Here is a 15,215-nt window from a genome sequence, read left to right as displayed (position 1 = left end):
GGACTGGTCCCACTTTCCAATGTCATTTCCCTCTACTGCTTATTCACACCTGTCCAGACTCTACCCTCAATCTCCTGCAGCTCAAACACCTCATGCTTGCTCTCACCTTCACACCTTTGGACGTGTCATGCCCCTGCCCAAGAGTCCTCCCCTCTTGCTGTGGCACTGGACTTACTTTTTCCCACGGTACTCAGCTCAAGAACAGCCTTCTCCAGGAAGTCTCCCGAGAACTGCAGGCTGGATTTCCTGGATGAACAGTTTAGGAGCAGCTTATCTGTCATTACTTCCCAATGTCTATCAGCTTATTCAATGCAACCAGAAGCAAGCAGTTTCATGGGGACTGATTATTTAGGCTATCTAAGCTCAAAGAAGACTGATATATGAACCAGAGGCCAGTTACTAGTTTATAAACACCAACGAGAGCTAATACTCTCATTGAATATTTATCACAGGTGCCAGGGAGTGTGCTCAGAGCCCTCACTGCAACACTAAGAGAAAGGTGCTACTATTATCCCCATTCTACAAATCAGAAAACTGAAAGATTAGCCAGCATCCCAAGACCAGGATCGGATCCAAGCAGCTTAGATGCAGAGCTCTCAACCACTCACATTTTCTCCTTACCAAGAAATCTCCACATGCAGCTATCTTCTACTCAGATGGTACTGAGAGGACAGACGCTAAGCAAAGGAGAGACCCTCGAAGCCAGAGGCAACAACAGGGACACGCCCATCTGTGCATTAGTGCAGATGGCTTTGTGGAGGGAACACTGCACACTGCTCCTCTGGTCAGGGCCCCAGACAGTGCTACACACACACCACTTAATTCCTCTCTTGGACCCGCCACCCCAATTTCCAGACACTGTCCCAATCCTCTCCCAGAAGCACAAGTATTTCTTCTGAGGATACAAAATTAAGTTTAAGCTTTCTGGCTACAAACGCATTCCAAGCATGCCTTCCTGGGGTTATAGCTGGGTCAGTTTGGTTGAATTTAAAGTTTTCCCTGAGATTCTTCAAACTACATTTACAAAATATCTTTCGACTTATATCTTTTCTATAGATAGCTAATATGTGTAACATTTATTCTGATGTCATTCTCAGATGATCATTCATTCCTTCAACAAATACTTCATTTCTAACGCACTGTGTTCTAGGCCCTGGAGATCAAAGCAGTGAACAAGATATGCAAGATCTCTGAAAACTGGGAGAGGTTACTTGGTGTCTCCCCTTCTAGGCGCTTATGATACTTTATGACAATTGCTTATTTGGCATTCTTCCCAGGATGTGCTGTTAGGCTCTGTATTCTGATCTTCCAGTAAAGTAACTGGGCCATACTGTAGGTACTCCACAAATGTGAGCTAACTCAATTCATGACTAAATTCACTGGGTTCCTTTCACATCCAGAGTAGGACCACGTTAATTCTGAAATCCCTTAGGAAAAAGGTACAAAGTCTAAATCAAGGTATAGGCATAGAAAGCAAATGGCAAATACAATCCATATCAAGAAGGAAGATGTGATTCATCAGCTGGTAAGAACCTCAGAGTCAGGAAGGACAGGACACTTTGATAAGTGATATTTATTTACTTACTTATTTATTTTGAGACAGGGTCTCTCTCTGTTGCTTGGGCTGGAGTACAGGGGCAAAATCACAGTTTACTGAATCCTTAACCTCCCAGGCTCAAGCAATCCTCCCGCCTCAGCCTCCCAACTAGCTGGAAAGACAGGCACGGACCACCACACCTAGAAAATTTTGGGGTCTCACTATGTTGCCTAGGCTGATCTCAAGCAATCCTCCCACCTTGGCCTCCCGAAGTTCTGGGATCACAGGCATGAACCCCTGTGCCCAATCTAAAATTCATTTTTTTAAGAGACGGAGGTCTCACTATGTTGCCCAGGCTGGTCTCCAACTCCTGAGATCAAGTAAAACTCCCACCTTGTCCTTGCAAAGAAATGATATTTTTTTTTTTTTTTTTGAGATGGAGTCTCACTCTGTCGCCCAAGCTGGAGTGCAGCGGTGCAATTGCGGCTCACTGCCTCCCGGGTTCACACCATTCTCCTACCTCAGCCTCCAGAGTAACTGGGACTACAGGGGCCCACCACCACACCCGGCTAATTTTTTTGTAGTTTTTTTAGTAGAGATGTGGTTTCACTGTGTTAGCCAGGATGGACTTGGTCTCCTGACCTCATGATCTGCCCGACTCGCCCTCCCAAAGTGCTGGGATTACAGACATGAGCCACTATGCCTGGCCAGAAGTGATATTTTCTTCACCTGGAGAAAATATGGCCTCAGGAATATGTCCAGGGGTTACTGAGCAGGAGAAAAAGAGCTGACTTGCAGAAAAGTCTGAGTCGAGGGTCACTAAGTGGTGGCAGAGGTGAGGAAATGAGGTAGTTCTCTACCCAGGACTCATATACTGGAAGAGTGGGAAGGAACATGTTTTGGAGGGGAGGGTGAGAGGTACAAAGCTAGGCTTCAGAAAATGCCCCAAGGTATATGTATGAAGAGAAGCAGTAAAGACAAACGAGAAAATACAGTCACAGATTTCAGGAAATGACCACACTAGTTTCAAGTCAAGAAGGCCAATCAAGGCTGGGCATGCTGTCTCACGCCTGTAATCCCAGCACTCTAGGAGGCCGAGAAGGGTGGATCATTTGAGGTCAGGAGTTCAAGACCAGCCTGGCCAACATGGTGAAATCCTATCTCTACTAAAAATACAAAAATTAGCTGGGGGTGGTGACACAGACCTGTAATCCCAGCTAGTCGGGAGGCTGAGGCAGGAGAATCGCTTGAGCCACTGAAGCCAGAGGCTGCAGTGAGCTGAGATCACGCCACTGCACTCCAGCCTGGGCAACAGAGCAAGACTAACAGAGCAAGACTCTGTCTCAAAAAAAAAAAAAAAGAAAGAAAGAAAAAGAAAAAAGCAGGCCAATCAATGGGAGATTCACGAGAGGAAGAAAGAATAGCTCACCATGCCAAATACCTGAGATCAAAGTCAAGGAAAATGATTAAGCAATGGCCACTGCATGTATCAATTAGGGGACCCTCAAGAGGGCAGTTTCAGTAGAGTTAAAGACATTTCAAGCACAAGCACAACCTGTTGCTGTTTTTCCTTATCCAAACACAACATTCAGGCTCTCTGTGAACTTACACTTCAGAGAAAACGGCAACCTGCTTTTCAATAACTCCAAAACAAATCAATTCCTTATCTAAATCAACATTTTTTTGCCTACCCAGGAAGATCATCATTTTTCACTAAGGACAAAGTCACAGGAGGAAAAAAGAGAGAGTGATTGGCTGGGCGTGGTGGCTAACACCTGTGATCCTAGCTTCGAGGGAGGCTGAGGCAGGAGAATCGCTTGAACCCGGGAGGTGGAGGTTGCAGTGAGCCAAGATTGCACCACTGCACTCCAGCCTGGGGGACTCCAACTCAGAAAAAAAAAAAAAAAAAGAGTAGACACCCAACCCATGAGATATCTCAGCCTGCTAGCTTTCAGAAACAATTATTTTCCTACAGACTTGGAAGACCCACTTGACACATGGATCCTGATGTATTAGGCTATAGGTTTTCAACAGAATAAACATTTACTAAAATTTTCACAGAATCATGTGCAATTTGCTTAAAAAAAAAAAAAAAGGATGCTTAAAACATGGTCTTCCAAAAATCCGGAGATAATTTTAGATTGAAAAATCTAGGCTTGCCAAGGGAATCTGAGAACTTTTCTATCTTGGTCTCCAATGCTAACCTACGTATTTGTGTGCAAAAATAGAGGAAGATTAGAATCTCAAATGCCAGACTGAAAAGTTGCCACAACAAACCTGAACTCTTCATATGGAGTTTGTTATCCTGTCAGCAAGAAAGCAAATGAAACGGCAATAAACTAAACTTTTTGTTTTAAAGATAAAAAGAAAAAAAAATCTCAAACATGAAATATTCCCTGGACTTGTATTGGAAAATGATTTCTTTCTAAAACAAAATATTGTGAAGATATTGTGAAAAGAAAATACTGTGATTTTTAAAGAAACTTGAAAACATCTAAGCATACACAAAATCTAAATATAAGCTTTGTAAGTAGCCCTTACAAACATATACTTAGAACTTTTGGTCTAAAATATGATAAAATGATAAAGTTTACATATTATTGAATAAATCTGGAACTGACTAGCCATTTAGAAAATATTTCATATTTTAAACCAAGAATGAATTTTAGGTAGACTAAAGGCAAAAAAATAAAACCATGAAATGATGAGAAGCAAACATGAATTTCTTTTTTTCTTTTTTTTTTTTTTGAGACGGAGTCTCACTCTGTTGCCCAGGCTGGAGCACAGTGGCATGACCTCAGCTTACTGCAACCTTCACCTCTGGGGCTCAAGCGATTCTCCTGCCTCAGCTTCCCAAGTAGCTGGGACTACAGAAGCGCGCCACCATGCTTGGCTAATTTTTTTTGTATTTTTTTAGTTGAATCCGGGTTTCACTACGTTGGCCAGGCTGGTCTAGAGTGATCTGCCCGCCTCAGCCTCCCAAAGTGCTGGGATTACAGGCATGAACCATCGCGCCAGGCCAGAATTTTTTTTTTATGACAATGAGACAGAAAAATTTTTCAAATATGTCAAAGGAAAATAAACACTTTCTTTTTTTTTTTTTGAAACTTTGAGACGGAGTCTCGCTTTGTCGCCCAGGCTGGAGTGCAGTGGCAGGATCTCGGCTCACTGCAAGCTCCGCCTCCCAGGTTCACGCCATTCTCCTGCCTCGGCCTCCAAGTAGCTGTGACTACAGGCGCGCACCACCACGCCCGGCTAATTTTTTGTATTTTTAGCAGAGATGGGGTTTCACCGTGTTAGCCAGGATGGTCTCGATCTCCTGACCTCGTGATCCGCCCGCCTCGGCCTCCCAAAGTGCTGGGATTACAGGCGTGAGCCACCGCGCCCGGCTATGTATTCTTAAAAATTGAACGTTACGGCCAGACAAGGTGGCTCACGCCTATAATCCCAGCACTTTGGAAGGCCGAGCCGGGCGGATCACTTGAGGTCAGGAGTTCGAGACCAACCTGGTCAACTGGGTGAAACCCTGTCTCTACTAAAAATACAAAAATTAGCAGGGCGTGGTGGTGGGCGCCTGTAATCTCAGCTACTCGGGAGAGTAAAGCAGGATAATCGCTCGAACTCGAGAGGCGGAGGATGCAGTGAATCTAGATGCCGCCACTGCACTCCAGCCTGGGTGACAGAGCGAGACTGTCTCAAAGAACAAAAAAAGTTACCTTTGACCCCATTTGTAAATTTATTCTAAGATAATAATCAGACCAGGTGTAGTATCTCACACTTGTAACCCCGACACTTTGGGAGGCCAAGGCGGGAGGGTCGCTTGAGGCCAGAAGTTTGAGACCAGCCTGGGCAACAGTCTCTTACTAAACAAACAAAAAAAAAGACCGTATCAGATGAATCCTTCCGGCAGAATTATCTTGTGACAAACTGGAAACGATCTCAATGTTCATCAGTGGTTAAATCACATACTGTAAAGTCCATAAAATAAAAATACCTATCTGTATTTATTGATTATCACCAAAATGTTAGCAGTGGTTGTCACTGAATGGTAGACCGGCAGATGATTGTCATTTTCTCCCTTAGACTTTTTGTGTCGTCTTGAGTGTTTTGCCAGGAGAGGAGTATGAACTGCTTTTATAATGGGGATGAGGGAGCAGAACAAGCTATTTTCAAACTGGAGGCCCCCGAAGCTGAGTCTTTCTCTGGAAAATTTCTGAAAAGTCTAAACAAAATTCTTATCATGCCAACCAGGCATGCTCCTTTCCTCGCACCGTGCGGCGCAGGAAGACACACCCCTGACTCTGCGCTCGCCCCTTGGGCTCGGGTCCTCCACGCTCAGCCCCGGCCCTCCCGGTCCCCGCGGACCCTCCCTCGGGCCCAATGCGCCCGCGGGCTCCGCAGGGCCGGAAAAGCGCGTTCCTTGGCAGCCTGGCGCCGCCGGGAAGGTGCGCGCAACCAGCCCGGCAGCCCCGGGGTGGCGTGAGGGCCGCCTCCCCCGCCAGCCCCAGCGGACCCCAGCCGTCAACAGGCCGCCCTCCCTCCGCGGGCTTCCGGGAACGGGTCCCGGCGCCAGCGCGACCTCCCGGGCCCCGGCGACCCGAGGGAGCGCCCCCTTCCCCTGCCTGACGGGCGCCGACCCGCCCCTGCGGTGCCGCTGCCGCCAAGTCACTGCCGCGCCCCCAGGTCCCGGGTTCGCACCAGGAGGCCCCTCCGGGCTTCCGTCGGCCCGGCCAGCGCCCGCAAAGCCCGGCGTCCTCCACAGCGGGCGGGCAAGGGGCGGGAGCCCACGTCCCCGCGCCCTGCGGCCCCGAGCGGAGCAGCGCCCCGCGAGCCCGTCTCGCCGTCAGCCCTGGCTGCGGCCCGCGGCCCAGCTGCCCACCGCCCACCGCCCGACCCCGCCCGCGAGCCCCCGCCTGCGCCCGCCGCGCCCGCCGCGCCCGCTCCTCACCTGCGACGCGCCCCGGCCCCCAGCGCACCGCCTTGGACCGGCTGTGTACACCGGAAGTGACGTATCCGGTCCGGCCCCGCCCCCGCCTCTGGCGGACCCGGGGCGGCTGCGGATCCCGCGCTTGGAGCAGGCTCTGCCCTCGCACTGGCGGGGAGGGAGCGCCGCGGAGCCTCCTCTCCTGGGACCCAGGACCCCCAAGCGGGACGGCCGGGGCGGAGGTGGAGGACCGGCGGCCAGAGCCGGAGGTCCACGCAGATCCTCCACCATGGCTTGGTCCCCAGGCGGGAGGGGTCGTCTGCGTCCTCCTGAATTTATTACTGAAATTGATTACTGGCGCATGGAGTGTTTCCTAGATGCCAGGCCCCGACGGGCACTGCAGGAAACGGTAGTGCTCTCTCCCTCATAAGTTTATTCCTTAGTGGTAAACACACAATACCATTGTCACAAATCCGGGTGATAATATAGTACCAATGGTGACAAGTGGTAGGAGGGGAAAGAGTAAGAGGGAGTACCCTGACCTAGTAGGGGAGACTGAGCCGGAATTCCCCCAGGGAAAGAGCAGGAGCTGAGGTCCTAAGGGGTAGAAGGGAGAAAAAAAAAACTGGAGAAAGGAGGAAAACACGTTACGCAGAAGAAACAGCAAATGTCTTCCAGTTTTCTGGGGTTTGTTTGTTTGAGAGGGAGTCTTGCTCTGTCGCCCAGGCTGCAGTGCAGTGACGTGATCTTGGCTCACTGCAAGCTGCACCTCCCGGGTTCAAGTGATTCTCCTGCCTGAGCCTCTCAAGTAGCTGCGATTACAAGCGTGCGCCACCAAGCCCGGCTAATTTTTGTGTTTTTAGTAGAGATGGGATTTCGCCTGTTGGCCAGGCTGGTCTCAAACTCCTGACCTCAGGTGTTCCGCCCGCCTCGGCCTCCCAAAGTGCTGGGATTAGAGGCTTGAGCCACGGAGCCCCGCCCAGTTTTGTGTTCTAATAATAAATCAGGGTGGTGAGAAGTCAGGTCTTACTTGACAGCGTCGCAAAACTAATGAGTTTTAAGCAAGAGGTGATTTGTCCATACTTGAGAGTATAAAGGGGTTACTCTAGCTGCAGTGTGGAGAAGGAAGGACTAGGAAGGGGAGGCAAGAGTGGATATAAATGTGTACACCCATGTTCATATTAGAAGATGGAGGCAACCCATTGTCCATCCACGGGTGAATGGGTACACAAAATGTGGTATAAACATAACGATAGAATATTATTCAGTGTTGAAGGAGGCCGGGCGCGGTGGCTCACGCCTGTAATCTCAGCACTTTGGGAGGCCAAGGCAGGCGGATCACCTGAGGTCAGGAGTTCGAGACCAGCCTGACCAACATGGTGAAACCCCATCTCTACTAAAAATACAAAATCAGCCAGGCGTGGTGGCGCATGCCTGTAATCCCAGCTACAGTCCAAATAGATGAGCTTTGAAGACATTATGCCAAAAGAAATAAACCAGTCACAAAGACAAATATCATATGATTCCACTTTCATAAGGTACCTAGAGTCGTCAAAAACATAGAGACAGGGGCCAGGTGTGGTGGCTCATGCCTGTAATCCCAGCACTATGGGAGGCTGAGGCATGAGGATCACCTGAGGTCAGGAGCTCCAGACCAGCCTGGCCAACATGGTGAAATCTCATCTGTACTAAAAATACAAAAAGTCAGCCAGGTGTGGTGGTAGAGGCCTATAATCCCAACTACTTGGAAGGCCAAAGCAGGAGAACGACTTGAACCTGGGAGGTGGAGCTTGCAGTGAGCTGAGATTGCACCACTGCATTCCGACCTTGGCGATGAGAGTCCATCTCGGAAAAAAAAAAAAAAAAAAGGAAAGAAATATAGTAGTTCTAATATTTTCTCCCAGTATCCCAATGGATGGCCCTCCCATACTATGAGGTACGTGAACCTCCCTTTGAAAACCATTCATGGACTATGGTAGTGGCAATGGGGATGGAAAAAAAAAAGTCATATTTGAGAAAGATTTTGGAATAAAATCTTTGGTGAAATAAAATCCATTTGGTGAAATGGATATGGAGGGTGAGGGAGAGGTGGGAATCCTGAATGTCTCCTGGGTCTCTGGAATGAGCCATTGTGCTGGCACTCACTTTTTTGGGAAACCCTGGAAAAGGACCATATTTGGGAGGGCGGAGGATGGGAAGAATGACCCGAGTTCCAGTGTGAACATGGCATCAAACAGGAGGCACCAAGAAGGCGCTTGGGGATGTGAGGATCTGGAGCTTATAAGAGAGGTATGTGCTGGAGATGTCAGTGTAGATTGAGGGAATACCTTTCTTAGTGGTTGATTTTTTTTTTTTTTTTTGGATGGAGTCTCACTCTGTCACCCAGGCTGGAGTGCAGTGGCGCAATCTCGGCACACTGCAACCTCTGCCTCCCAGTTTTAAGCAATTCTCCTGTCTCAGCCTCCCAAGTAGCTGGGATTATAGACACGCACCACCATGCCCAGCTAATTTTTGTATTTTTAGTAGAGATGGAGTTTCACCATGTTGGCCAGGCTGGCCTCGAACTCCTGACCTCAAGTGATCTGCTGCCTCGGCCTCCCAAAGTCCTGGGATTATAGGTGTGAGCCACTGCGCCCAGCCTTGGTGGTTGATTTTTTAAGGTAGAAAAGAGTTAAGCATGTTTTAAGGTCAGAGAGGAGGATCTGGTTGAAAGAGGCTGAGATTATAGGAGAGAGATGATCTGGTTCTTCTTGTGAAGTTCTGAAAAGGCTTGAGGGAGGGGATCTAAAATGCTTGGTGGGATCGGGCATGGTGGCTCACACCAGTAATCCCAACACTTTGGAAGGCCGAGGTGGGCTCATTGCTTGAGCCTTGGAGTTTGAGAGCAGCCTGGCCAACATAGTGAAACCCTGTCTCTACAAAAAATACAAAAATTAGCCAGGTGCAGGGGCATGTACCTGTAGTCCCAGCTACTCAGGAGGCTGGAGTGAGAGGATCATTTGAACCCGGGGAGTTCAAAATTGCAGTGAACCATGATTGTGCCACTGCACTCCAGCCTGGGTGACAGAGCGAGGCTCTGTCTCAAAATAAATGAATTCATAAATAAAATGCTTGGTGTTAGGTTTACCTTAGACTGCAGCAAAGAATGAGGGGAGTGGGAAAGGTCTGGAAGCACAAAGGTGAGTGGACAGAAGAAATGTGGTAGAATTTCCCAGTAGTACTGAGGATTCACTGCAGGTTGACAACCATAGACATCTCCTTTATTTTATTTATTTATTAATTTTTGAGATGGAGTCTCGCTCTGTCACCCAGGCTGGAGCGCAGTGGCACGATCTCGGCTCACTGCAACCTCCACCTCCCAGGTTCAAGCGATTCTCCTGCCTCAGCCCCTGGGTATCTGGGATTACAGGTGCCTGCCACCACACCCGGCCAATTTTTGTATTTTTAGTAGAGATGGGGTTTCACCATGTTGGCAAGGCTGGTCTCGAACTCCTGACCTCAGGTGATCTGCCCCCCTCGGCTTCCCAAAGTGCAGGGATTACAGGCATGAGCCACCGTGCTGGCCTGTAGACATCTTTCTACTAAGGGACTTGTCCAGTAGCTTTTACGTAAAAGGGAAGAAGGTTGAGCAAGGATTCTTCAGAAGGTTGAGTAATGGAGAGTAGGGCAAGAGTGTTCCTGACATGATGGACTGAGCTGTAGAACCTGAACCACAGGAGGAGAGAGGGAAGAGGGAAGAGGACAGCTGGCTTGGAGGAAGTGTGCCTGGGTGCTAGCGTCCTCTTGCTTTTGTAGGCTGGAAAAGGGGCTAGAAATGATGGTGGCAAGTTTTGTCATTTGTTTGGTGGAGATGGGCTCTTACCATGTTGCCCAGGCTGGTTTCGAACTCCTGAGCTCAAGAGCGATCCTCCCACCTCAGCCTCCCAAAGTGCTGGGGTTACAGGCATGAGCCACCATGCCTGGCCAGTGGCAAGCTTTTGAGTGTGCCAGTTGTGGCTCCTGCAGTCTCAGATAAGCCCATCTGTTATTCAGAGGTCCCCCTAGCTCTTGCTACAAGCCCCAGGGGGCACTGGACCTTGCCACAGAATCCTTCAGTGACCACACCTGGATGTACTTGGTAAATACCAGATGGGTTGGTTGGTTGGTTTGAGACAGGTTCTGGCTCTGTCACCCAGACTGGAGTACGGTAGCATGATCTTGGCTCACTGCAACCTCCACCTCCTTAGCTCAAGTCATCCTCTCACCTCAGCCTGCAAAGGAGCTGGGACTATGGGCGTACGCCACCATGCCAGGCTAGTTTTTGTATTTTTTGCAGAGACAGGGTTTCACCATGTTGCCAAGGCTGGTCTTGAACTCCTGAGCTCAAGCGGTCCACCAGCCTGGTCTCTCAAAGTAGTGGGATTACAGGTGTGAGCCACCACAACCAACCACAAATGAGATGTTAAATTGACCCTTTCTCCATGGGGCAGACTCTGACACACCTGCCCACGTGTGTCTGGCCAGCCGTCTCCAGACCTGTTCCCAAATCCTGCGGACTCTGGAATGCAGCTACCCTTCCTGGGGCTTACAGCCTATCTCACAGCTTTCACATCCTGCCAAGGGAGACCAAGAAGGTTAAAATTTACTCCCAGCCGGGCGCGGTGGCTCACGCCTGTAATCCCTGCACTTTGGGAGGCCGAGGCGGGCGGATCACGAGGTCAGTAGATCGAGACCATCCTGGCTAACACGGTGAAACCCCGTCTCTACTAAAATACAAAAAATTAGCCGGGTGCGGTGGCGGGCGCCTGTAGTCCCAGCTACTCCGGAGGCTGAGGCAGGAGAATGGCGCGAACCCGGGAGGCAGAGCTTGCAGTGAGCCGAGATGGTGCCACTGCACTCCAGCCTGGGCGACAGAGTGAAGACTCCGCCTCAAAAAAAAAAAAATAAAAATAAATTTACTCCCAGCGGGGTGCAGTGACTCACACTTGTAATTCCAGCACTTTGGGAGGCTGAGGTGGGAGGATCACTTGAGGCTAGGAGTTGAAGATCAACCTGGGCAACAAAGTGAGAATCCATCTCTACAAAAAATTTCAAAAATTAGCTGGGCATGGTGGCCCCCACTTGTAGTCCCAGTTACTGGGGAGGCTGAGGCAGGAGGATGACTTGAGGCCGGCAGTTCAAGGCTGCTGTGAGCTTGTGCCACTGCACTCCTGCTGGGGAACAGAGTGAGACCCTGTCTCAAAAAAAAAAAAAAAAAAAAAAAAAAAAGGCCGGGCACGGTGGCTCAAGCCTGTAATCCCAGCACTTTGGGAGGCCGAGACGGGCGGATTACGAGGTCAGGAGATCGAGACCATCCTGGCTAACACGGTGAAACCCCGTCTCTGCTAAAAAATACAAAAAACTAGCCGGGCGCGGTGGCGGGCGCCTGTAGTCCCAACTACTCGGGAGGCTGAGGCAGGAGAATGGCGTGAACCCGGGAGGCGGAGCTTGCAGTGAGCTGAGATCCGGCCACTGCACTCCAGCCTGGGCGGCAGAGCCAGACTCTGTCTCAAAAAAAAAAAAAAAAAAAAAAAAAGTGGCCGGGCGCAGTGGCTCACGCCTGTAATCCCAGCACTTTGGGAGGCTGAGACGGGCGGATCACAAGGTTGGGAGATCAAGACCACCCTGTGAATGGTGAAACCCCATCTCTACTAAAAATACAAAAAATTAGCTGGGCATGGTGGCAGGTGCCTATAGGCCCAGTTACTTGGGAGGCTGATGCGGGAGAATGGCATGAACCCGGGAGGCGGAGCTTGCAGTGAGCCAAGGTTGCGCCACTGCACTCCAGCCTGGGAGACAGAGTGAGACTCCATCTTATTTAAAAAAAAAAAAAAATGTGACTGTCTGCAAACAACCCCATTGCCCCCTCCACCACCAAGAGCACTTGGCTGTGAAAACCCCTTTCCTGAAGGCTCTTCTTTCAGACATTCCCACTGAAACTAACATGTAAAGCTGTGGCTCACTTGACCCCAAACCTCATGTTTCCAGAGTAATGTGCCAGAAACCGCTTATGCTCACACCATTTTGGCCCCTTCCGTGGGCCAGGAGTCCTGGAGAACCACTCAGCTATATATGCAGTTCTGAGATCCGTGTGAACATTAACAACCTTGGGGCCCTTTTGGTGGCCTTTGTGGTGCTCTGGGGAGCAGACGGCCCTGGACCTCTCAAGCTTACCTGACAGCATTTTGTATTGTGGACATACTACCTTCTGTTTTGTGAATCCATCTGTGGATATTACACCCATGCCCTGCAAGTTCGAATTATTTATTTTAATTCATCAAATATACATATGGAGAAGGAGGGAAAAAACACCCATGTACCCACCACATAGGTTTGAGGCACTTGTCACCTCATGCCACCTCTTTATTCCACGTTCCTTGCACCAAACTGTTGAGAAAAAAAGATAGAGGCCAGATGCAGTGGTGCACGCCTGTAATTCCAGCACTTTGGGAGGCCAAGGTGGGAGGATTGTTCAAGCTCACTAGTTCAAGACCGGCCTGGGCAACGTGGTAAAACCCTGTCTCTACAAAAAATACAAAAATTAGGGCGGGTGTGGTGGCTCACACCTATAATCCCAGCACTTTGGGAGGCTGAGGTGGGCAGATCACAAGGTCAGGGGTTTGAGACCAGCCTGGCCAATGTGGTGAAACCTTGTCTCAGTAAAAATACAAAAACATTAGCTAAGCATGGTGGCACATGCCTGTAGTCCCAGCTACTTGGGAGGCTGAGGCAGGAGAATTGCTTGAACCCAGGAGGCAGAGGTTGCAAGTGAGCCAAGATCACGCCACTGCACTCCAGCCTGGGCAAGAGAGCAAGACTCCGTGTCAAAAAACAAAAAATACAAAAATTAGCCTGGCATGGTGGCATGTGCCTGTAGTCCCAGCTACTTGGGAGGCTGAGATGGGAGGATCACTTGAGCCCAGGAGGGAGAGGTTGCAGTGAGCTGAGATTGCGCCACTGCGCACCCCAGCCTAGGTGATAGAGTCAGACCTTGTCTCAAAAAGAAAAAAAAAAAATGAAAGAAGAAAAGAAAGAGAGAGAAAGAAAAGAGAAGAGAAGAGAAAAAGGGGTGGAGTCCACAGGTCTAAAGCCAGGCCCTCCTCTTCAGGAATGGTAGCTATGGCCTTCCAGCTCTGCAGAAAGGTCTGTGAATCGGAGCCTCAGCACGTGCACAGGCATGAGATGGTGCCTTAGAGACCACCAGACCTACACCTGTAATTTGCTGTTTAGGAGGCCAAGAAGGTCAAGACCAGGAAACAGAGGCCTCTCCAGAATGCAGCTGGCCCCCTGTGTATCTGCATAGAGGCAGAGTTAGAGCCAGGTCCCGTGAAAAGCATGAGCGTCTCTGAGATTGGTGCCTGTGACAAATGAGTAGAAGGAGGCTTCAGGAGCTCCTCCATGACCCAAGAGCTGGATGAACAAGACCCGTATTTGTAAGAGATGCCAAAGAAATGCACCCTGGGCTGGACATGGTGGCTCACACTTGTAATCCCAGCACTTTGGGAGGCCGAGGCGGGCGGATCACCTGAGGTCAGGAGTTCGAGACCATCCTGACCAACATGGTGAAACCCCATCTCTACTAAAAATACAAAAATTTGCCAGGCATGGTGGCACACGCCTGTAATCACAGCTACTCGGCAGGCTAAGGCAGGAGAATCGGTTGAACCTGGGAGGCGGAGGTTGTAGTGAGCCCGAGATCACGCCATTGTACTCCAGTCTGGGTGACAGAGGGAGACTCCATCTCAAAAAAACAAACAAAACAAAAAAAAAGCTAGGCAAGGTGGCTCATGCCTGTAATCCCAGCACTTTGGAAAGCTGAGGCAGGCAGATCGCCTGAGGTCAGGAGTTGGAGACCAGCCTGGCCAACATGGTGAAACCCCGTCTCTACTAAAAATACAAAAATTAGCCATGTGTGGTGGTAGGCACCTGTCATCCCAGCTACTTGGGAGGCTGAAGCAGGAGAATTGCTTGAACCGGGGAGGCAGAGGTTGCAGTGAGTCAGGGTTTTTTTCTGAGACAGAGTCTCGCTCTGTCGCCCAGGCCGGAGTGCAGTGGCCAGATCTCAGCTCACTGCAAGCTCCGCCTCCCAGGTTCAAGCGATTCTCCTGCCTCAGCCTCCCGAGTAGCCAAGACTACAGGCGCCCACCACCGTGCCCGGCTAGTTTTTTGTATTTTTTAGTAGAGACGGGGTTTCACCGTGTTAGCCAGGATGGTCTCGATCTCCTGACCTCGTGGTCCGCCCGTCTCGGCCTCCCAAAGTGCAGGGATTACAGGCTTGAGCCACCGCGCCCGGCCAGAACTGATTTTCTTAAGTAGCCAAAGTTATTACTGTTGGCTTGTGCATTCCTTATGGAAATAAAAGTCAGGGCTTCTAGGCTGGGCTTTACATGTTAGTTTCAGTGGGAATATCAGAAGGAAGAGCCTTCAGGAAAGGGGTTTTCACAGCCAAGTGCTCTTGGTGGTGGAGGGGGCACTGGGGTTGTTTGCAGAGTCACTTTTTTTTTTTTTTTTTAAAGACAGGGTCTCATTGTGTTGTCCAGCAGGAGTGCAGTGGCACAATCATAGCTCACAGTAGCCTTGAACTGCTGGGCTCAAGCAATCCTCCTGTCTCAGCCTCCCCAGTAACTGGGACTACAAGTGGGTGCCACCATGACTAGCTAATTTTTGAAATGTTTTGTAGAGATGGAGTCTCACTTTGTTGCCCAGGTTGGTCTTCAACTCCTAGCCTCAGGCGAT

General features: G+C 49.8%; 1 protein-coding gene across 3 annotated transcripts in view; it reads right to left on the bottom strand.

Annotated features, from left to right (window-relative positions):
* GARRE1 (granule associated Rac and RHOG effector 1) overlaps positions 1-6,546 on the bottom strand; it is a 99,054-nt gene extending 92,508 nt beyond the window's left edge. For 2 of the 3 annotated variants that reach the window (XM_077976244.1, XM_028838426.2), the window contains exon 1: positions 6,486-6,546. The gene's annotated coding sequence lies outside the window, so the exon portion shown is untranslated. 3 annotated transcript variants of the gene reach the window in all.
* Between the last annotated feature and the right edge of the window lie 8,669 nt (positions 6,547-15,215).

This window comes from Macaca mulatta, chromosome 19, assembly GCF_049350105.2.
Source record: "Macaca mulatta isolate MMU2019108-1 chromosome 19, T2T-MMU8v2.0, whole genome shotgun sequence".
Lineage (NCBI taxonomy): Eukaryota > Metazoa > Chordata > Mammalia > Primates > Cercopithecidae > Macaca > Macaca mulatta.
This window is presented reverse-complemented; position numbering and strand designations above follow the sequence as displayed.